This window comes from Chiloscyllium plagiosum, unplaced genomic scaffold (genome assembly GCF_037043375.1).
Source record: "Chiloscyllium plagiosum isolate Xiang-an unplaced genomic scaffold, Cpla_swu_hap1 HiC_scaffold_1, whole genome shotgun sequence".
Taxonomy (NCBI): Eukaryota; Metazoa; Chordata; class Chondrichthyes; order Orectolobiformes; family Hemiscylliidae; genus Chiloscyllium; species Chiloscyllium plagiosum.
The window spans coordinates 134650683-134672928 of record NW_028270139.1 but is presented as its reverse complement, the minus strand read 5'-3'; the positions used below and the strand labels follow the sequence as shown (position 1 = coordinate 134672928).

Here is a 22246-nt window from a genome sequence, read left to right as displayed (position 1 = left end):
ATTGGCGTACAGGCAAATAGACTTAAAGAAGGAGATTGTGCCAAATCTTAGTGAGTTTTGAGAAGATTTGCAGCTCAGGTTGAGGTTCTGGATGTAAGTTTGCTCGCTGAGCTGGAAGGTTCATTTCCAGACGTTTCGTCGCCCTACTAGGTAACATCTTCAGTGGGCCTCCAGGTGAAGCACTGCTGCTGATTCCTGCGTTTGCCAAATCTTCCCACATTACTATTTTGTGATCAACTGGTTCTCTAAGTTATGTGGGTGGTAAACTCTAAGGTCGCTGTCAGCAATCATGAACTGTTGGATTTAAAGTTTTGTAAGTACCAATAGTCATTAGTTCTGATTGGAGCACATTTCTCTCTTTACTTCTTCCCTTATTTCCACTCCATTTTAATTCTTCTTTTCTACACTGTTTGAAGGATTGACTATGGTCTCAGTGCATCTTTTGCATTATTGCTGGCAGGTTGTTTTATAATAGGAAGAATGTTGTGTACAGTTCTGGGTATCGCTTTTTGGGAAGAATATGAGGAGGTTTTAACAGAAGTGCTAATTATGGGGATGTTCATTATTTGGAGATGTTGAGATGTGTTTTTCTCAAATTTTATTATAATTCTGCTCTCAATTATGAGCGAGTTTGATAAACTTTAAAGGGAGAAACAGTTTGGTAAATGAATCAGTTAGCAACATAGGTCCTTAATATCTTGAAACACACTACCTGAAACTATAGTGAGATGAGATTCCCTAGTAATTTTCAAAAGATAATTAGACGTGCTTGAAGGGACTAACATGCTGCATTGTGGGGAACAAAATACTGGAGAATGATAATAAATTGATAAGATTTTAAAGAGCCAACTTTAATAGATCTAGATAATGAATTGCTTCCCATGCTGTAAGACTTTATAAAGGTAACTAGACATGAGTAGGGAAGTGTGTTCTAAATACTGAGGTGCAATTCAAAGTACATAGTAAGCATTATGCAAGAGATCATAATTCTGAAAGTAACAATAAGTGGTGTCGGGTGAAAGTGCTAAATTGGGAGAAGACTATTTATTAGGACAAAGTGAAGACTGTAGGTGCTGGAGATCTGAGTTGAAGAGTATGGTGCTGGAAAAGCATACAACATCTGAAGAGCAGGAGAGTTGATGTTTCGAGCATAAGCTCTTCATCAGGCATAATATCAACTCTTCTAGTCAGATGCTGCCTGACCAGCACCACACTCTTCGACAGAAGACTATTTACAACAGTATTAGGCAGGACCTAGAAAAGTTACATTGAGGGTGGCTACTTGAGGGTAAATCCACATCCGATATTCGAGTCTTTTAAAGGCCAGTTGATCAGAGTTCAGAACCAGCATGTTCCTATGAGAACAAAAGATGATGATGGTAAGATTCGGGAACCCTGGATGAAAAGAGATATTGAAAGTTTAGTCAAAGAGGAAAAAGAAGCACATGTAAAGTTTAGGAAACTGAAATTAGACAAGGTCTTTGAGGAAATAACGAAAGCAGGAAAGAACTTAAACAAGGAATTATGGTTAAAAAGAGCATTGTAATGACTTTGGCAAGCCGGATTAAGGAGAATCCCAAGGCATTTTATACATACGTTAGGAGCAGTGAAGTAGCTAGGGAAACAATAGGTCCACTCAAGGACGAAGGAAGGATTTTGTGTGGAGCCAGAAGTGGGTGATGTCCTTAATGAGTACTTCGCATTGGTATTACTAAGGAGAAGGGCATGGATGGTGGTAAGATAGGGAGAATATATTGATATTTTAGGGCATGTCAATATTAAGGTAGTTACGTTGGATGTCTTGAAAAACATTTAAGGTAGATAAGTCCTCATGGCTTATAAGAGCGATGCTAGGATAGTGCGGGAGGAGATTGTTGGTGCTTTGACAGAAATTTTCATATCCTCTTTAGGTGAGGTTCCGGAAGACAGAGAAAAATGGCAATAGGGATAATCCAGGAAATGGTAGGCTGGTGAGCCTTTTATCAGTATTAGGGAAATGTTTAGACAATATACTCGGGCAGGATTTACTTGTATTTAGAAAAGAATGGACTTATTTGGGCAAGTCAGCTTGGCTTTGTGTGAGCAGGTCTTGTCTGTCAAATCTGATTTGAGTTTTTTAAGGAAGTCATCACAGGTGACTGATGAGCATGGGTAATGGATATTGTCAGTATGGATTTTACTCAAACATTTTACAAGGTCCGTCATGGTAGGCTGGTCCAGAAGATTAAGTCACATATTATCCATCTTAGATACAAAAGTAGCTTGGTCACAGACAGAAGATAGCTTTGGGGGGGGGTGTTTTTCTGACTGGAGGTCTGTGACTAGTGACAAGGTTCAGTGATTGGATGAAAATGCATATGGTTTTAATCATAACTTTACAGACATAAAAATTAGTGGACTTGTGGATAGTGAGGAATGTTCTGAAAGGATACAGTAAAATGTGGATCAGTTGGAAAGTTGGATGAAGAGTGGCAGATAGAGTTTAATCTAGACATGATGTAATTTGAGGGGTCAAATCATAGAATCCCTATATATGGAAACAGGCCATTTGTCCCGTCAACTCCACATTGACCAATCCAAAGAGCATCCCACTCAGACTCACCCCCCAACCCTGTAACATTACATTTTCCGTGGCTAACTTACCTAGCTTACATATCCCTGCATGTTATGGCGCAATTTAACATGGCCAATCCACCAAACCTGCACATCTTTGGACTGTGGGAGGAAACTGGTGCACCCGGTGGAAACACATGCAGACTCTGGAAGACCATGCAAATTCCACACAGTTGCCCGAGGCCTGAATTGAATCCAGGCCCCTGGGTTGTGAGGCAGCAGTGCTAACCACTGAGCCACTGTGCTGTTGTAAATGCAAGAGGAAGTTATATGGTAAATAGAGTCAGATATACAGTTTGGAAACAGATCCTTCGATCCAACTCATCTATACCAACCAGATATCCTAAATTAATCTAGTTCCATTTGCCAGTATTTGGCTCCTATCCCACTAAATCTCCTTATTCAGAGACCCATCTGGATGCCTTTTTTAAATGTTCTAATTGTACTAGCCTCCTCCACTTCCTCTGGCAGTTGATAGCATACATGGACCGCTGTCTGCATGAAAAAGTTTCCATTTAGATCCCTTTTAAATCTTTGCCTTCTCGCCTTAAACCTATGCCCTCTCATTTTGAACTCCCATATCCTGGGGAAAAGACCTTGATTATTCATCCTACTCATGATTTTATAAACCTCTAAGGTCAGCCTCTCACCCACCAGAGAAAATAGTCCCAGCCTATTCAGTCTCTCCCTATAGCTCAAACCATCCAACTGTGGCAGCATTCTTGTAAATCTTTTCTGAACCCCTTCCTTTATAGGCAGGACCCTTAGGAGCTTTAATATACAGAGAGATCTTGGGGTGCGTGTCCATTCTTCTATGAAAGTGGCAACACAAGTTGATGAGGTAGTAAAGAAATCTTGCAGCCATATCACCTTCATTGTTCAGGACTCGTAGTTGGTAAGTCATGTTGCAGCTGTATAAATATTGTTGGGTCACATTGTGTGCAGTTCTGGTCACCACTCTAGGAACAAAGTGAAAGCTTTGGAGAGGCTGCAAGAGAGGCTTACCAGAATGTTGCTTGGATTAGATTGTATTAGTAATAAGGAGAGGTTGGACAAACTTGGATTGTTTCTGCAAGAGCATTGGAGGCTGAAGGACCACCTGATAGAAGTATTTAAATTGGGAGGCATGGATAAGCGGATAGTCAGTTTTTTTCCAGGGTGGAAATGTTAACTGGGGGCATAGAACTAAGGTGAGTGGGCAAAGTTTAAAGGAGATATGCAAGGCGAATTCTTTTTAAGAGGGTAATAGTTGGTAGGAGCGTGTTGCCATGGTGGTAGAAGCAGATATATCAATTTCTAAGAGGCATTTAAACAGACACATGAGCAAACAAAGGGCGATGGAGGGATACAGGCCACATGGAATTAGTTTAAAATGGCAGCATGCTTGGCATAGACATGGTGGGCCAAAGGGCCTGTTCCTGTCCTCTACTGTTCTATGTTCTGAAAGACTGTCAGACAACTGCATGTAGACAGGTTGCTGAAGAGATATCAGTGACGCTTGATTTATTATCTCATGAAATGTGGCACTTATGATTGTATAGTGTTTCCTTTGCACTTCCCTTAAGTATCTGTATTGCATGTTAAATTTTCTGAAATAGGAATCATTAGCAGATTTACAATTTGTGTGAGTTCTTATTTGCAGTTAATGTAAAGGGAGAGTAGGAATGTTAAATTCATTTTTTCCTGAGGTCCTTTACACACTTGCTGGAACTGAAACATGCCAACTTCTGTGAGCAACAGCTAAATTTTATTAAGCACAGTACAGTACAAGCTTTAGAGAAACTCTGAACACTCTTCCCCATGCTTGTGAGGCGTGTCCAGGGAAGTGCTTTCAAGAAAGAAAACAGCCCTTCCTTTATACGAAATCTTTACATCACAGTTAGTAATGCTCACAGACAACCCCCAGCCAATCTGCCACAGTCACGTGCCACTGAAGGCATAATGCAGTAACCACCTCACCTCCAGAAACAATGTAATGCAAATCATCCCTTAATGGACAGATCTGATGTGATTTTTTTTTTGTAACTATAGGGGAGTAATCAAATTGTAATGTTCTTATTGATCTCTGAATCGGGAATGTAAATGTAAATCATCCCTGAATAGCAAAGGATGGGAAATGTAAACCTCCCACATTCCACCTATAAGACAAAGACACACCACCTAACCCTGGGGCATTCCATTTCTTGCAGGTCAGCAGAGCAAATTAACTCTTTAATATCACAGGAAGATGAGCCCATGTCCTACTGATTTGGTCATGTCTAAAATTTGCTGGAATGGTATTTATCATTTTCAAATTAATAAGGGAGTGGACAACCTCAGTTGGATTGCCCAGACAATTGATATGGCAGAGATACAGGAAGTGCACATGATTCAGTCTTATGAGTTTGAAGTTCTCCACTTTTGTACAATTAAACTTGCTATTTATGTTGGACAGTAACAACCCAATGTGTGTTTTGAACTTGGAGGCCAGTAATTGAAAAGGCAGAGCTTGGCCTCACTCTCACCAACTTTCACTTTTAACTCCTCTAATTTTCTTCTTATCAAAGCGTTGCTGTGGGTATCTGTATGTGCCCCAATTATGCTTGTCTCTGTGAGGTATGGGAATGTTACTTGTTTTAGTCCTACTCTGGTCCTTCCCCATAACACTTTCTATGGTACATATCGGGAGCTACTTCCCTTTCTGTCTGGAATTGGAAGAATTTATCAATTTTGCTTTCAATTTCAATCTTTCTTTCACCTTCACCTGGTCCATCTCTAACTCCTTCCTTTCCTCCTCCAACATTTGTGTTTCCATTTCTCGGCTATCCTCTGTTATACATTGCAAACCTACTGACTCCTACATTGACTAAGCATTCTTGCAGCTGCCTTTCTGTCAGGACACCATTCCGTTCCCCAAGATGGCACCTTCTGCAGGGAACTTCAGAAATGTCTATCTTTTGCCTCATACAACCTATTTTCTGTACTTCTGCCCTCGTCGGTTCCCTTCCTTCCCATGATAATGGTAGGGATCTCTTGAACTCACTTGCTGCTCCATCAGCCTCTGCATCCAAAGGATCATAAGTTGCCATTTCTGCCAACTCCAGTGGGATGCCATCACAAGGTAATCATTTCCCTCACCTCCCAAAGGCTTAGAAATTTGTTAGGTCAATTAAGGCAGTAATTATTTCAGTTTATGGGCTTTCATGATCTCAGAAGTTTTAAAAAAAAGTGTGAAGCTTTCAGACCATGAGATGGAAGCAGAATTGGTTGATCATGGTTGATATATTTCTCTATTCCATTCTACTCCCTGCAGCCCTACATTACCTCACCAATCAAGAATCCATCTATCTCTTAAATACTTTGTGATTTGGCCTCCACGGCCACCTGTATCAGCGAGTTCCACAGATTCATTACCCTCTAGCTGAAGAAATTCTCCTCATCTCAATCCCAAAGGGTTGTCCCTTCACTCTGTCAAGGCCTTTGGGTCCTAGTATCTCCACCTAGTGGAAACATCACCTCCATGTCAACTCTATCTGGGCCTCTCCATATTCTGTAAGTTTAAATTAGATACCTTCTCATCCTTCTAAACTCCATTGAGTACAGAAACAGTGTGTTCAAATGCACCTCATATGACCAGCCTTTTAATTTTTGGAATTATTCTTGTAAACCTCCCTTGAAACCCTTCTAGCATCATTATGCCTTCCTTAGATATGGGGCCCAAAACTGCTCACAATATTCCAAATATAGTCTGACCAGAACTTTGTACAGCTTCAGCAGTACATCTCTGCTGTTGTATTCTAACCCTCCTAAAAGGTTTGCTAACATTGCATTTGCCTTCCTGTTACAACAAGGGGTAAACCCCTCTGCTAACTTAAACCAGCTGCATAGAAAATGTTCACCTCATGGCATAATCTGTTAAAATTCGAGAGGCAAAGAACTATTCCAGAGCTCACTATTTAAAATAAAAATTAACAATTTTATCCTTTAAGTCCAACAGAGAATATTAAAACCAATAACTATTTACAACTCCTTTCTCTTAAACCTATCTTTTACTTCCCAGTCTATAATACTAGTCCGATTTAAAAAAAAACACGTTTAAAAAAAATCATCTTTGCCGATTCTCCTTTGTAGATTTTTCTCTGTAGATTTTCTCGATGTTCTGCTGCACAAACTTATAGGCAGGTACCTTTCAGAGAACTGTTCTGCTGGCAGTCTGTACTTGGTGGTTTGGCAGTTCTCCCTCTATCTGTTCAAATATGTCCAGTTTTCTACCCAAAATATTGGATAGTTTTGTTGGTTATAATATTGTCAAAATACTAAACTCAAATTTGATTGGATTTTGGTATCTTGGGGCATAATTTAAACAGGCTGAATTTAGATTTGTTTTTGTTTCATGGAAACTTAGTTGCAACTATTTGTTTCTCAAGTGTTACATTCTTACTTTGTTTAGAACTCTGTGCTTTGTCAGTCCTTACTAGCTTTTCAATCTCCTTAAAGGCACAGTACATCTCTGCCTTCATAACACTTCCCAACTGCCAACAGGACCTGCATATTAACCTTAAGAGAATCCTCAACTGGGACTCCAAAGCCCTTTTGTGCTTCAGATTTCTGAAGTCTTTCCCTGTTTTGATAAAAACTTTACACATCGATTCTTCCTACCAAAGTGCATAACCTTGCACTTACCCACATTGTAACCCATCATCCATTTCCTTGCCTACTCTCCTAGCCTGTCCAAGTCCTTCTGCAGCCTCCCTGCTACCTGTCCCTCCAACTATCTTTGTGTCATCTGCAAATTTAGCAATAATACCCTCAGCTCCTTTGTTCCGATCATTAATGTATAATATGAATAATTGTTGTCCTAACACTGGTTCTCTCTCTCTCTCTCTCTCTCCCCCCCCCCCCCCCCCCACCTCTCCCCCACAAGAAGTCCACTAGTCACTGCTACCATCCCTAAAAAGATCCCTTCAGCCCTACTCTCTGTCTTCTGCCAGTCGGCCAACTCTGTAACCACGCCACTGCCTTGCCCTTAATGCCGTGAATTCTTAATTAGTGGCCTATTGTGTGGCACCTTGTCAAAGACCTTCTGGAAATCCAAATAGATCATGTCTACTTGCTTTTCTTTGTCCAACTTTATCATTACCTACATCTGCGGGAAGTGCACCCAACTCCAGCTCCTCGAAAACCATGTTAGTGAATTGGGGCTGGAGCTGGATGAACTACGGATCATTTGGGAGGCTGAGGGGGTAATTGAGAGGAGTTACCGGGAGTTGGTCACTCCTAAGGCTTAGGACAAGGATAGATGGGTTACAGTTAGGGGGAGGAAAGGGGACAGACAGACAGTGCAGAGATCCCCTGTGGACATTCCCCTTAGCAATAAGTATACCGTTTTGGATACTGCTGGGAGGGATGACCTACCAGAGGAAAGCCATAGTAGTCAGTTCTCTGGCACTGAACCTGACACTGTGGCAAAGAAGGGAAAGGGGCAGAATAGAAAAGTACTCGTGGTAGGGGACTCGATAGGGGAATCGACAGGAGATTTTGTGGTCACGATCGGGATTCCTGGAAGGCATGTTGCCTCCCCGGTGCCAGGGTCCGGGGCATCTCCGATCGGGTGTACAAGGTTCTAAAAGGGGAGGGTGAACAGCCAGAAATTGTGTTACATATTAGCACTAATGATATAGCCAGAAAAAGGATTGAGGATATAAAAAGTGATTTCGGGGAGTTAGGATGGAAGCTGCAAAGCAGGACGAACAGAGTAGTGTTCTCTAGTTTACTACCGGTGCCACGAGATAGCGAGGCGAGGAACAGGGAGCGGACGCAGCTTAACACGTGGCTGCGCAGCTGGTGTAGGAGGGAGTGCTTCAGATATGTAGATAATTGGGATGCCTTCTGGGGAAGGTGGGACTTGTACAAGAAGGATGGGTTGCATCTGAACTGGAAGGGGACCAATGTTTTGGGTGGAAGGCTTGCTCAAGTAGTTCGAGAGGGTTTAAACTAGTATGGCAGGGGAGTGGAACCTGAACTGTATACCGGAGGTAAGAGTTGATGCAGATGAGGCAATAGCAAGAGGTAGACCAGCTAGTGGGAAGGATTTTCCTGGGAAGGAACTAAGGGATCAGTTAGTGTGTTTGCTTTAACGCAAAGAGTATCAGGAATAAAAGTGATGATCTTAGAGCATGGATCAGTACCTGGTGCTATGATGTTGTGGCCATTACAGAGACATGGGTTTCTCAGGGGCAGGAATGGTTGCTGGATGTTCCAGGGTTTAGAGCATTTAAAAAGAATAGGGAGGGGGGAAGAAAGAGGAGGGGTGTAGCACGACTAATCAGTGAGGGTATCACAGCTACAGAAGCTTCCATTGTCGAGGAAGATCTGCCTTCTGAGTCAGTATGGGTGGAAATTAGGAACAGCAAGGGAGCAGTCACCTCGTTAGGGGTTTACTACAGGCCCCCCAATAGCAGCAGGGAGATTGAAGAAGGCATAGGTCAGCAGATTTTGGAAAAGTGTGGATGTAGTAGGGTTGTTGTAATGGGTGACTTTAACTTTCCCAATATTGATTGGAACCTCCTTCGAGCAGAAGATTTGAATGGAGCTGTTTTTGTAAGGTGTGTTCAGGAGGGTTTCCTGATTCGGTATGTTGAGTTAGGACGACGAGGGGAGAGGCCATTCTAGACTTGGTGCTCGGAGAGCATTTTGGTGATAGTGACCACAACTGCCTCACATTCTACATAGCTATGGAGAAGGAGAGGATTAGGCAAAATAGGAGGATATTTAATTTGGGAAGAGGAAATGATGACGTGATTAGACATGAGTTAGGAAGCATGGACTGGGAGCAATTGTTCCATGGTAAAGGCACTATAGACATGTGGAGACTGTTTAAGGAACAGTTGTTGCGAGTGATGCATAAATATGTCCCTCTGAGACAGGCAAGAAGGGGTACCTTGGATGACTTGGAACCTTGGATGACTAGAGCAGTGGAGCTTCTCGTCAAAAGGAAGAAGATAGCTTACATAAGGTGGAGGAAGCTAGGGTCAAGCTCAGCTCCTGGAGGAATACAGGCAGGCAAGGAAGGAGCTCAAAAATGGTCTGAGGAGACAATAGACAATAGGTGCAGGAGTAGGGCATTCAGCCCTTCGAGCCTGCACCGCCATTCAATATGATCATGGCTGATCATTCCTAATCGGTATCCTCTTCCTGCCTTATCTCCATAACCCTTGATTCCATAATCCTTGAGAGCTCTATCCAACTCTTTCTTAAATGAATCCAGAGACTGGGCCTCCACTGCCCTCTGGGGCAGAGCATTCCACACAGCCACCACTCTCTGAGTGAAGAAGTTTCTCCTCATCTCTGTCCTAAATGGTCTACCCTGTATTTTTAAGCTGTGTCCTCTGGTTCAGCATTCACTCATCAGTGGAAACATGTTTCCTGCTGCCAGAGTGTCCAATCCTTTCATAATCTTATATGCAGAGAAAATGAGGTCTGCAGATGCTGGAGATCAGAGATGGAAATGTGTTGCTGGAGAAGCGCAGCAGGTCAGGCAGCATCTAGGGAACAGGAGAATCGACATTTCGGGCATTCCTGAAGAAGGGCTAATGCCCGAAACGTCGATTCTCCTGTTCCCTAGATGCTGCCTGACCTGCTGTGCTTCTCCAGCAACACATTTCCATCTATAATCTTATATGCCTCAATCAACCAAGAGGGGGCACGAGAAAGGCTTGGCAGAACGGATTAGGGAGAACACAGGCATTTTACACTTGAGGAATAAGAGAATGATCAAAGAAAGAGTAGGGCTGATCAGGGATAGTGTAGGGAACTTGCGTGTGGAGTCTGAGGAGGTAGGGGAAGCTCTAAATGAGTTTTTTGCTTCTGTCTTTATGAAAGAAACGAACTTTGTAGTGAATGAAACCTTTGAAGAGCAGGTGTGCATGCTGGAATGGATAGAGATAGAGGAAGCTGAGGTGCTGAAAATTTTGTCAAACATAAAGATTAACAAGTCGCCAGGCCCGGGCCAGATTTGTCCTCGGCTGCTTTGGGAAACGAGAAATGCGATTGCTTCGCCACTTGCGAAGATCTTTGCATCCCCGCTCTCCACTGGAGTCATACCTGAGGACTGGAGAGAGGCAAATGTAATTCCTCCCTTCAAGAAAGGAAATAGGGAAATCCCTGGCAATTACAGACCAGTAAGTCTCACGTCTGTCGTCTACAAGGTGTTAAGAAGGATTCTAAGGGGTAGGATTTATGACCAACTGGAAGAGCATGGCTTGATTAAATGCAGTCAACATGGCTTTGTGAGGGGCAGTTCATGCCTCATACACCGTATCGAGTTCTTTGAGGATGTGACTAGAAACGTTGATGAGGGTTGAGCTGTGGATGTGGTGTATGTGGACTTCAGAAAGGCATTTGATAAGGTTCCCCATGGTAGGCTCATTCTTAAGTAAGGAGGAATGGGATACAGGGGAACTTAGCTGTCTGGACACACAATTGGCTGGCCAACAGAAGACAGCGAGTGGTATTAGAAGGAAAATATTCTGCCTGGAAGTCAGTGGTGAGTGGTGTTCCACAGGGCTATGTCCTTGGGCCTCTACTGTTTGTAATTTTTATTATTGACTTGGATGAGGGGATTGAAGGATGGGTCAGCAAGTTTGCAGATGACACAAAGGTTGGAGGTGTTGTTGACAGTACAGTGGGCTGTTGTAGGCTGCAGCGGGACATTGACAGGATGCAGAGATGGGCTGAGAGGTGGCAGATGGTTTTCAACCTGGATAAATGCATTTTGGAAGGTTGAATTTGAAAGATGAATACAGGATTAAGGATAGGATTCTTGGCAGTGTGGAGGAACAGAGGGATCTTGGTGTGCAGGTACATAGATCCCTTAAAATGGCCAACCCAAGTGGACATGGTTGTTAAGAAAGCATATGGTGTTTTGGCTTTCATTAACGGGGATTGAGTTTAAGAGTCGTGAGATCTTGTTGCAGCTCTATAAAACTTTGGTTAGACCGCACTTGGAATACTGCGTCCAGTTCTGGTCGCCCTATTATAGAAAAGATGTGGATGCCTTGGAGAGGGTTCAGAGGAGGTTTACCAGGATGCTGTCTGGACTGGAGGGCTTCTCTTATGAAGAGATGTTGGCTGAGTTTGGACTTTTTTCATTGGAGAAAAAGAGGAGGAGAGGGGACCTAATTGAGGTGTACAAGATAATGAGAGGCATAGATAGGGTCGATAGCCAGAGACTATTTTCCAGGACAGAAATGGCTAACACGAGGGATCATAGTTTTAAGCTGGTTGGAGGAAAGCATAGAGGGGATGTCAGAGGCGGGTTCTTTGCACAGAGAGTTGTGAGAGCATGGAATGTGTTTTCAGCAGCAGTTGTGGAAGCAAGGTCATTGGGGTCATTTAAGAGACTGCTGGACATGCATATGGTCACAGACATTTGAGGGTGCATGCATGAGGATCAATGGTCGGCTCAAGATCGTGGGCTGAAGGGCCTGTTCTGTGCTGTGCTGTTCTATATTACTTCCTCAAAGAATTCTAATAGATAGGTCAGGCATGACCTCCCCTTGACAATGCTGTGCTGATCCTACCATAATTTACCTTGCACTTTCAAGTACTCCATAATCTCATCCTTAATAAAGGAGTTTAAAATCATACCAGCGTCTGAGATCAGGCTAACCGGCCTATAGTTTCTCTGGCTTCTGCCTCCATCCCTTCTTAAACAGGGCTGTTACATTAACCATTTTCTAGTCCTCTGGGAACCTCCCACACTTCATTGATTCCTGAGAGGTCGCCACCAATGCCTCTGCAATCTCCTCAACAATCTGTCAAAACTTGGAGGTGTAGTACCTCTTGCCCTGATAATTATCTGCCTGCAGACTGTGTTTCCCTAACATTTCCTTAGTGATGGCCATTTGGACTCTCCTTTGCCCCCTGATTCTCAAAGTTTTGGTATGCTACTGGTGTCTTCCACTGTAAAGATTGATACAAAATACCTATTCAGTTCCTCCACAATTATTTAGTTCCCATTACTACTTCTTAGCCTCATTTTCCAGTTGTCCAATTCCACTGTTGTCTCTCTCACCTTTTTTAAATATCATAAAAAGTTTCTTCTTTTCTATTACTAGCCATCTTATCGTCGCTTCATCTTTTCCTCCATCATCATCAAATGATACCTAGTTTTTACAAAGAATATTCAGGATTGGTGGGAAGTAGAAGCATGGAGATTGGAATAAAACAAGATCAGATATGTAGTCTAACTATGAGATAATACATTATTATTTATAATGTTGCTAATGTACTAAAAATAATAACCAAATTGAATCTGGCTTCTGTACCTTGTTTAACAAATGTTTAAAACCTTTTTGTTATGAAATTACTGGAAATTATTTGAAATAGCATTTTTATTGAAAAATAACTTTCACCCTTCAATTTTAAAAAAACTACCTAGATTTTAAGGCATGTAAGTTAATCATAGTGCTTAGTTTTGGTATAGATAACCTGGATTAGATAGCAATGAACTACAGCAGAAGTGTATTACACTGTGAAATGGGAAATTTGATGAAACAGTTATAGTGTCACAGAGATGTACAGCATGGAAACAGACCCGTCCGTCCAATTTGTCCATGCTGACCAGATATCCCAACCCAATCTAGTCCCACCTGCCAGTACCTGGCCCATATCCCTCCAAGGAGAAAGTGAGGACTGCAGATGCTGGAGATCAGAGCTGAAAATGTGTTGCTGGAAAAGCGCAGCAGGTCAGGCAGCATCCAAAGAACAGAAGAGCTTATGCCCGAAACGTCGATTCTCCATTTCTTTTCACATACCGATCCAGATGCCTTTTAAATGTTGCAATTGTATTAGCCGACTCCACTTCCTCTGGCAGCTCATTCCATACACGTACCACCCTCTGAGTGAAAAAGTTGCCACTTAGGTGTTTTTTATATCTTTCCCCTCTCACCCTAAACCTATGCCCTCTAGTTCTGGACTCCCCCACTCCAGAGAAAAGACTTTGTCTATTTATCCTATCCCTGCCCCTCATGATTTTGTAAACCTCTATAAGATCACCCCTCAACCTCAGACGCTCTAGGGAAAACAGCCCCAGCCTTTTCAACCTCTCCCAATAGCTCCAATCCCCCCAACCCTGGCAACATCCTTGTAAGTCTTTTCTGAACCCTTTCAAGTTTCACAACATCTTTCCGATAGGAAAGAGACCAGTATTGCACGCAATATACCAACAGTGGCCTAACCAGTGTCCTGTACAGCCGCAACATGACCTCCCAACTCCTGTACTAAATACTCTGACCAATAAAGGAAAGCATACCAAATGCGCCTTCACTATCCTAGCTACCTGCAACTCCACTTTCAAGGAGCTATGAACCTGCACTCCAAGGTCTCTTTATTGAGCAACACTGCCAGGGGCCTTGCCATTAAGTGTATACGTCCTGCTAAGATTTGCTTTACTAAAACGCAGCATCCCACGTTTATCTAAACTCCATCTGCCACTTCTCAGCCCATTGCTCATCTGATCAAGATCCAGTTGTAATCTGAGGTAACCTTCTTTGCTGTTCACTACACTTCCAATTTTGGTGTCATCAGCAAACTTACTAACTATACCTCTTATGCTCACATCCAAATATTTATATAAATGATGAAAAGTAGTGAACCCAGCACTGATCCTTGTAGCACTCCACTGGCCACAGGCCTCCAGTCTGAAAAACAATCCTCCACCACCACCCTGTGCCTTCTACCTTTGAGCCAGTTCTGTATCCAAATGGCTAGTTCTCCCTGTATTCCATGAGATCCAAGTTATTACAGAGAACTGCATATTTATGTTTTCTAGTTAAAATTTGAAAGTAGTGATTGTATGAATGATATTTCACAGACCCATACTGGGAACTAATTTGGAGTTTTAGCATTGTTGCTGCTAGCACAATTATCTTTCCAGTGTGCAAAGTGGATTTGTGGCAAAGATGTCATTGTGCATCATTGTTTCACATAGGTAGAAATGCTTTTCTTGTGCTCAAATTTCCATGTTTCCATCAGTGTCTGCACTTCAAAAGTACTTTGTCTGTGAACAGCTTTGAACGATAGTTGTGGAAAGTGCGATTTAAATGAAAGTCTTTAGTTCCACTTTTGCCAAGTTGTCATTCCCTCCAAAATTTCTGTTATGCCCGTTCTTTTCCTTTCTCCATTTACTTGGTACCTCAACAAAAAGTTTTTTTTCTAATTAAAAACCCCTGCATATACATGGTTTCAGGACATTCCAAAAGCATTTTACAATTGATGGATCACTTTAAAATTGTCAGGGTTGTAGAGATTGTAGCAACTAAATTGAACACAGTGAGCTTTCAAAAACAGGAGTACAATAATGAGTAGATAATGTGTTTACAATGTTGTTTGAGAAATAAGCACCCCTGCTGTCTGTGAAAATAGTGTCTTAATATTGTTGTATATTCAGGAGAGAGTAGATGGAGTCCTGGATTAACATCTCATTTGTAAAGTGGTACTTCTGAAAATGCAGCACTCCCTTTGAATTCTCCTGGCATTTCTGCCTTAATTTTGTGCTCAAGTCTCCAAAATGGGATTTAAATCTCAATCTCTGATCCTGTTATCAGATCTGACTAGTCCCATTTTGTAGTAATTCTGACTTGGATTTTAACTGTTCACCAGCCGTCACTTCCACAGTTAAAGCCAGCCTTTGGATGTTTGCCAGCAGGAATAGCCAAGATTTGAGTTTCCTGAATTGTAACTTTATAGTGATTTTGAAATTGTTTTGACATTATGCTGCATTTGCTGTATATTTATCTAATTTCAGTTAATTTTGGAAAATAATTGGGGTGGGTAATTGAGGTTTGGGTCCTCTGTGCAGTACTGGGGTTTTAGTCCCCGGGGGGCTGTGATTGGGGTTCGAGCTCTCTGCATTTGAGCAGGGTTCGTGTTTCTGTGTTTAACTGGGGCTCGAGTTTTGTGTTTAACTGAGGTTTGAGTTCTCGGTGTTTACTTGGGGTTGAAGTCTGCTCGTTGGCAAAATTTGAGGCTCTACGAGTCTTTGTTCTGGGGAGAAAAAAAAAGAGTGATTTGGATTGTGGTGACATGTGCTCCGCTGCGAGGGCTTTCTCTTGTTATAACTGTAATTTCAGTGAGAGCTGCAAAAAGTGTTTTTAAAAACCACTGAAATTAAGGTTGTACTAATACTTAAGTTGAAAAAGGAAAGTTTCAATGTAAATTGTGCCATGCTGAGAGTATTTGATGTTTAAAAAGTTTGGTTTGTTAAAATACTGGTTCAGAAAATCCTTTTAAGTAACTATTTTGCCTTGTTTGAATCAGGATCTCAATTCAATGTGTTTTTTAGGCAATGTAATGGGGCAGATTTTGTTTTTAAATTGAAATCGTGTAACATTATGTGCTTTTTAAAATTATCAAACTTGTAACCTTAAAACAAATTGAGTGCCTTGAGTACTTGATTTGTTTGAAATTCTACAATGCCAGTTTTAAAAAAAAAACAGTTGGGTCAGTGGTCATCCTTTAGCCAGATGAGAGAATTGTATTAAAATATCTTTGCAGCTGCTGTGTTTTTAATGCAGAGTGTTCACAAAAAGAGGAGTGCATTTTGAGTTTGATATTCTCTAAAATCTTAGAGAATATTAGAACTTGAGGTTAAAGGACTGAAAGTGGCTAATATAGCATCCTATTTAAGAAGGGAGGGAGGCAGAAGACAGGAAACTATAGACCTGTTAGCCTGACCTCAATTGGTAAGATTTGAGTCATGTATTAAGGATGAGATTGTAGAATACTTGGAAGTGCATGGTAAAATAGAGCAGAGTCAGCACAGCTTCATAAAGAGGAGGTCATGTCTGACATATATTGTAATTCTTTGAGAAAACATGCAGATTAGTCAAGGGAGAGTCAGTGTGTGAGATCTATTTGGATTTCCAGAAGATGTTGCACAGGAGGCTGCTAAATAAGGTAGGTGTCCATGGTGTTGGGGGTGAAGTGCTGGCATGGGTAGAGGATTGGTGACTGGCAGAAAGCAGAGAATTATAGGAATAAAGTAGTTTTTTTTGGGATGACAGCCTGTTACTGGTGGACCTCCTCAATGGTCAGTGTTGGGATACAGCAATTCACGTTATACATTAACAATCTGGATGAAGGAACTGAGAGTGATGTTGCTATGTTTGCAAATGACACAAAGGTAGATGGAGGGATTGTAGTTTTAAGGAAGCAGGAAGGATGCAGAATAAGTTGGACAGGCTCAGAAAGTGGGCAGATAGATTACAATGTGGTAGTGTGAGGTTATGCATTTTGGTAGGCCGAATAAAATGTAGAATATTTTCTAAATGGAAGAATGTTTTGGAAATCTGGAGGATAAAGGTGTTTCGGAGTCTTTGGGAGTGGACTCGGAGAAGATGTTTCCATATGTAAGAGAGACTAGAACCCAAGTAAAAAGCTTCAGAGTGAAGGGATGGCCCTTGAGGAATTTCTTCAGCCAGAATGTTATTCTGTGGAATTTATTTCTGCAGAGAACCGTGGAAGCCAAGTCACTTGAGTGTGTTAAGACAAGTTCTTGATTGTTAAGGGGATCAAGGGTTACTGGTAGAAGTCAAGAGAATGGGATTGAGAAACCCATCAAATATTAGTGGGCGGCACGGTGACACAGTGGTTAGCACTGCTGCCTCACAGCGCCAGAGACCCGGGTTCAATTCCTGCCTCAGGCGACTGACTGTGTGGAGTTTGCACATTCTCCCCGTGTCTGCGTGGGTTTCCTCTGGGTGCTCTGGTTTCCTCCCACAGTCCAAAGATGTGCAGGGTCAGGTGAATTGGCCATGCTAAATTGCCTGTAGTGTTAGGTATGGGGTAAATGTAGGGGTATGGGTGGGTTGCGCTTCGGCGGGTCGGTGTGGACTTGTTGGGCCGAAGGGCCTGTTTCCACACTGTAATGTAATCTAATCTAATCTAATCTAATCTAATCTAATATGATCAGATGGCGGAGCCTAATTCTGCTCCTGTATCTTATGGTCTAAAAGGGCAGCTCATAACCACTTTTTCCAGGGCAATTAGGGATGGGCAATAAATGTTGATTAATCCAGCAATGCACATATGCCATGAAAGAATTAAAACTTTGAATATCTTGAGAGAATGTACTTCCTAAGACAAGTCTTGAAGACATATTTCCTGGTTTGATGCCCTATTTGGTTATGTCCACAGTAAATCTTATTGAAATTTCTTGAAGTAAAAGGTATTATGTTTGCCCATATTAATTACTCTGGGAGAAGGCTGGTAACCCATGTGTAAGGCATACATCAGGAAGTGGTGGGGATAATGGGGAAGAATAAGCTGGATAAAATTTGATTAGTGATGAGCTTTACGATTTTAAGAGCAGTTTTGTTTTGGATGGAGAAGGTTGACGGCACTCTTTGATGTTTGCTCCAAAAGATCTGTGACTTTGCAATTGATATAATGCATCAAAAGTCAAATAGAGTCATAGAGATGTACAGCGCAGAAACAGACCCTTCGGTCCAACTCATTTATGTTGACCCGTTATTCTAACCTAATCTAGTCCCATTTGCCAGCATTTGGCCCAGATCCCTCTAAACCCTTCCTATTCATGTACATATCCAGATGTCTTTTTAATTGCTGTAATTATACCAGACTCCATAATTCTATACATGCACCACCCTCGACATGCAAATGTTGACTCTAAGGTCCCTTTTATATCTTCCCCTCTCACCTAAACCTATGCCGAACGCCTTACTGAAGTCCATATAGATCACGTCCACCGCTCTGCCCTCATCAGTCCTTTTTGTTACTTCTTCAAGAAACTCAGTCAAGTTTGTGAGACATGAATTCCCATGCACAAAGCCGTGCTGACTATTCCTATTTGCCTTTCCAAATACATGTAAATCCTGTCCCTCAGGATTCCCTCCAACAACTTGCCCACTAGCCATGTCAGGCTCACCGGTCTATAGTTCCCTGGCTTTTTCTTACCACCTTTCTTAAATAGTGATACCATGTTAGCCAACCTCCAGTCTTCCAGCACTTCACCTGTGACTATCAAATACGAGGGGGCATAACTACAAATTGAGGGGTGATAGATTTAAGACAGATATCAGAGGCAGGTTCTTTACTCAGAAGGTGGTAAGGGTGTGGAATGCCCCACCTGCCAATGTAGTTAACTCAGCCACAATAGAGAGATTTAAACAATCCTTGGATAAGCACATGGATGATGATGATGGGATAGTGTAGGGGGACGAGCTGAGAATAGTGCACAGGTTGGCGCAACACTGAGGGCCAAAGGGCCTGTTCTGCTGTATTGTTCTATGTTTTATGTTGTATCTCAGCAAGGGGCCCAGCAATCACTTCCTTAGCTTCCCACAGAGTTCTAGGGTACGCCTGATCAGGTCCTTGTGATTTATCCACTTTTATGCATTTCAAGACATCAACCACCACCTCTGTAATTTTTATTTTATTTATGCATAGAAATAGAGTTTGTCAAATAGTATTCTTTGATAATGTAACATGAAAAGGGAGATAAAAGCAAGCGAGTATTTGTATTTGGATTGCCAAAAGACTAAGAATTAGTCAGTGATTTAGTGGTAATGTCACTGGACTAGTAATCCAGAGGGGCCCCACTAATGTTTTAGAAATACTGGTTCAAATTTTGTAATGGCACCTGGTAGAACGTAAATTCACTTAATAAATCTGGAATATAGAAGCTAAACTTTGTAATGGTAACTATGATAGTGGTCATCATTTATCATAAAAGTCTTCCTTGTTCATAAATTTCCTTCCTTTAGGGATGGAAATCTGCCATCATTATCCAGTTTGGTTTGTAGTTATAACCCTATAGCAATGTGATTCACTTTTAATTGTTTTTAGTTAATGGGCAATAAATGCTAGCCTTGCCAGTGATGTCCAGATGCCATGAAGGGATGGAAAGTAACCATATAAAAGGCTACTACACAAGAGCTCTTGAAGTTGGGTCATACATATAGCAGTTGGAGAATTGATTGAATGAAGCAGAGTCTGGATAAATGGATCATTTTGACTTGGCAAACTATGGAGTGCCACAGGGATCAATGCTGGATTTCAATTATACACAATCTATTGACTTAAGTGAAGGCATGAATTTGATGAAAGTACAAAGATGAGAAAACAAATTGAGATAGATAAAGACAATTTGCAAAGGGATATAAATAAGGGAAGTGATTGAGCAAACATTTCATAGATGGATATAATGTTAGAGATATAAGGTTGTCCATTTTAGCAGGAAAATAGAAATATTGAATATTTAAGTAGAGGCAGATGCAGTATGCTGTTAGAGTTATTAGTATATCTTCTTTTACATAAATCATAAGTAACATCCAGGTTCAGCAAATGTTGAATGACTTATTGGAAGGAAATGGAGTGTTGCTACAACTGTACAGGAAATTGAGACTGCAGCTGAAGTATGATGTTCCATTTTGAACTCCTTACTTCAGGACGGAAATATATGCATTAAAAGCAGTTCAGAGAACTAATCATGCAGTACTGAAGAAGCCCATTGGTTCATCGAGTCAGTACCCCAAATAAAAAAAAAACTACTGCCTTATACTTGTCCCACTTTCCTGTACTCGGGCCACTTCAAGTTCTGACACTTGAAGTTCTCAAGCAAATACATTTTAAAGGTTGTGAGGTTTCCTGCCTCAACTACCCTCCCAGGCAATGCATTTCAGACTGCTACCATTCTCTGCATGAAAAAGCTTTTCTGCACATGCCCTGTAAATCATAGAATTCCTACAGTGTGGAAAGAGGCCATTTGGCCCATTGCATCTGCACCAACAATTCTAAGAGCATCCTACACTGCCCCCAACTACCTTTTCACCATTTACCATGACTAAACTGCCTAACCCATATATCCCAGGATACTATGAGACTGGAACCCAGTGTGCACTAGTGCACAATAGGGTAGAGTATGGAGTCCCTTACTATTTCTGATATTCAAAACCACCTAACCTGCTCATCTTTGGACTCTGGGAGAAAACCAGAGACCTGGCAGAAACTCCTCGACACAGGGAAAACGCACTATCTCCACACAGACAGTTGTCCAAGGCTGGAATTGATCTTGGGTCCCTGATGCTATGAAGCAGCAGTGCTAACTACAGTGCTGCCCCTAAATCTCCTGCCTTTCACTTTAAAACTATGCCTCCTTGTTCTTGACCCTTTAATTAAGGGGAGCGGCTGTCCATGCCCCTCTTAACGTTATGCATCTTTACAAGGATCCCTCCTCAACCTTCTCAACTCCAAAGAAAGCCACCGCAAGTATATCCAATCTCTCTTCATAGCTGGTGAATCTCCTTTGCGCCCCTTCCAGTTCAACCTGCCCTTCCACCTCCTGTGGACCCCAAAATCCCGGTATTCTTCTGACCTTCCTAGTGTCTTGTAATTCGAGTACCCCCTTGTCTTGTTCCTCCTTCCAAAGTACATCATTCACTTTTATCAGAATTAAATTACATTTTTTTTGTATTCATTTGTGGGATATGGGCATTGCTGGCTGACCAGCATTTATTGCCTGTCCTTAGTTTTCTTTGAGAAGATGGTGGTGAGCTGCCACTAGTCCCTCTGAATAATCCAGTTATATCATCCTGAAACCTAGCACCTTCCTCCTCATTGTCAGCCATCCAGCAATCTGCAAACTTACTTAACATCTGCTCCACATTCTCATCTGCATCCTTTGAATATCAGAAATAGTAAGGGACTCCGTACTCTACCCTATTGTGCACTAGTGCACACTGGGTTCCAGTCACACACACAGCTTTCTAGCACCATCAGCGTCCTGTCATTTAGCCAATTTTTGATTCAACTTGCATCAGGTTAATTCTTGGGACAAAGGGGTTGACCTATGAGAAAGATTTGAGCATCTGGGCCTATACTCATTGGATTTTAGAAACCATTAGAGGTCACCTAATTGATACATCTCAGATTCTGAGGGACTTGTTGTGTTGGATGCTGAGAGAAAACTTCCCCTTGTGCAGAAATCTGGTGTTGTTAAAGTTTAAACATTAAGGGGGTTTCCACTTTTAAACTAGTCAGGCAGAATTTCCTCAGAGTTGTTGGTCTTTTGAATGCTTTTTCTCAAAAGCAATGGAGCTTGAGTCATTGAATATATTTAAGGCTGAGCTAGACAAACTTTTAATATGCATGTGAATTAGGGATTATAAAGAGCAGGTAAGCAGGTAGATTTAAGGACAATCTCAGATTAGCCGTGATCCTATCAGATGGGGGAGTAGGGTCACTGAGCTGGATGGTCTACTCGTGTTCGTATTTCTTATGATTCATCTAAAATTGCTGTGTAGCCCCTTCCTGTTTTCATGAGTTGAGCATTTGCAATTTGAGAGTCTTAACTGTAATGATCTAAGCAGCAGTTTTAAAAACACTGGCAATGAATTGGAAAAACTTGAAACCTTTTAGCCTTCTAAGCTATTTTTGGGTTCTTTTGATGATGACATTCAAATTCTGTGACGTGGAGCCCCATTTTTCTATGAATATCCACAGTCAGGAATGACTGTTTACAGTAAGAAATTCATTGGTGCTAGTTATAATAATCATCTATGAAGCAGTTTTTATCTTGATGCAATGTATGAATGGCAGCCTTGCAATTTGTAGTCATTAGGTCTTGCAGCAT

General features: G+C 41.7%; 1 protein-coding gene across 4 annotated transcripts in view; it reads left to right on the top strand.

The window, feature by feature from the left end:
• ark2n (arkadia (rnf111) N-terminal like PKA signaling regulator 2n) overlaps positions 1-22246 on the top strand; it is a 126984-nt gene that overhangs the window by 1965 nt on the left and 102773 nt on the right. The window contains exon 1 of one of the 4 annotated variants that reach the window (XM_043713464.2): positions 29-313. The exons of the other annotated variants lie outside the window; for them this stretch is intronic. The gene's annotated coding sequence lies outside the window, so the exon portion shown is untranslated. Of the gene's footprint in view, positions 1-28; positions 314-22246 lie in introns of those variants that run through there. 4 annotated transcript variants of the gene reach the window in all.